General features: G+C 36.3%; 1 pseudogene; it reads right to left on the reverse strand.

Moving 5' to 3' along the window:
* Positions 1 to 1,058: 1,058 nt before the first annotated feature.
* On the reverse strand, positions 1,059 to 2,012 carry LOC104872554 (annotated as a pseudogene).
* Positions 2,013 to 2,261: the final 249 nt, after the last annotated feature.

Raw genomic sequence — 2,261 nt, forward strand, 5'->3', positions numbered from 1 at the left:
TATCACTTCATGCTGTCCAATGTTTGAAGCATGGATTCCCCCTGACTCCATCGCTATTCACTCCTCACACTCAGGACATTAACATTTCAGCTCATGCTTCACCTCTAATCCACTTTCCAATTCCAAAATTTTTCTTCTATATATGCATTTTCAATGATGTTCCCTGGAATAAACTACCTGTCTTGCCCAAGAAATATCAGAATAAAAATGGAAACTTTGTAATTTGTTAAAGGGAAAAGCAAACAAACCAACAAAAACCCAAAAAATAACAAAATGCAGAAAAAATAGCCATACAGATGTGAATGATCTCAGCCTTATCAGGGAGAAGTGAAGTTTCTTTACCACTGTTAAATCCTGAGTTAGGCATGTGGTCTTTGGGTGTATGAATCATCTGGAAGGAGAGGGTTTCATTTTCTTTTCAGCCTAGGGATAAGTTATTGGAAGTTCTCAGCAGAGCAAGAATGTTTACTTTGGTGGAAATTGAATTTATTTCCTACAGTAGAATTTCTATACAAGATGAATTATTTATGATAAAACACATTGTTCTGTTCTAATCTGTACTGTTGGAAGAAGAGTTAAGTAAGTAAAGCAAAAATCTATGTATGAATGAATGATGAACCCACTAGTGCAAAATTGTGGTCTCAGAAGATCCTCTGCTATAAAAGTATATTAAAAAAAAGCCTTCACCACCAAGTGTGGTGTTTTCCATAGTAGTAAAACGCATGCCTCTTTGTTTTACTAACAACAAAATTGACTCAGTATGATAAATTTGAGAAAAAATGTTCTTAAGAATTCTGACTTGTTCCAAGAGATAAATGGAAATTTCTCTTACTTCCAATCCAAAAATTAAAAATAACACCAAGAACATGATAAATGGGAACACTTTCTATGTCAGAGAGAGAAGACAGCTTGAAATAGTGAGTTACATAAATACAGAGACATTAAAATCAAAGAAATGGAAACTCCAAGAAATAGAAGGAAAAAGCAAAACTACTCTTTATATTCTGAACAAATATTGTAATTTTGGGGAATTACATCCTGTGATCAATAGCACGTTTTTAGTCTAAAACAGTGGACAGTTTAATATTCCCTTTTTCAAATAGTCTTTTCAGAGCACTCTTGATGTCTTTATTCCTTAGACTGTAGATGTAGGGGTTCGACATTGGTGTGACCACGCTGTACATCACTGCAGCTGTTGCACTTGAGTGTCAATTTTGGGTAAGAGCAGAACTAAGATACGCACCTAGAATTGTACAATAAAATAAAGAGACAACAGACAAGTGAGACACACAAGTAGAAAATGCTTTATACAGCCCCTGAGTTAATGAAATTGCATGTATGGAGGAAACAATCTTGTAATAAGAGTAAACGATACCTGCAAAGGCACCACCACCCAGAAGCCCCGCTACAAAATTCATCACCATGTCATTAAGAAAACTGTCAGAATAGGCAAGGTGAACCAACTGATTAGGTAAGTTCACAGAAAAAATGAGGGATTTCCAAGTTTGTGCAGAAAGAAAGCCGTAGCACCATAAAGCTTTGCACCAAGGAATTCAGGGTAATTGTAACCCAACACACCAGCACCAGCCATCTACAAATCTGGTGGCTCATGATGACCATGTATTACAGAGGGTGACAGCCACAAACCGATCATAGGCCATCACAGCAAGGAGGAAGTTATCTAATCCTACAAAAGATAAAAATAAATAAATCTGGATGATGCATGCTTTATAAGATATGACCTTGGTTTGTTTCTGGATGTTCACCAGTATCTTGGGCACAGTGGTTGAAATGAAAGAGCTGTCCACAAAGGACAAGTTGGAGAGGAAGAAGTACATGGGTGTGTGCAGGTGGGAGTCAGAGATGGTCGCCAGGATTATGAGCAGGTTTCCAGTCACAGCCATAATGTACATGAACAGGAAAAATGCAAAGATGAGGGTCTGAAATTTCGGGTCCTCTGAAAATCCCAGAAAATGAAATTTTGAAATATGAGTTCTGATTTTTTGTCCCATGCACTTTAGGAATCTACTATGAAAAAAAAAAGAACATGACTTAACTTTATACTTGGTGTTCTTTAGAACATTCCTTCTGCCATCTGTATTTTTTTTTCTTTTATTGCGTTTATTTTCATCTCTCTGTCTTTTCCTCAATGCCGTATATTGTATAATCTATACTTTTCATTAAAGATTGTTTCCTGCTCTTGAGAAACATAAACTGGTTATTAAAAGGTTCAAGTCCTGGCAATGCATTCATGTGGAAAA

Source organism: Fukomys damarensis, unplaced genomic scaffold (assembly GCF_012274545.1).
Source record: "Fukomys damarensis isolate Sample0158 unplaced genomic scaffold, DMR_v1.0_HiC HiC_scaffold_37, whole genome shotgun sequence".
Classification (NCBI taxonomy): Eukaryota; Metazoa; Chordata; class Mammalia; order Rodentia; family Bathyergidae; genus Fukomys; species Fukomys damarensis.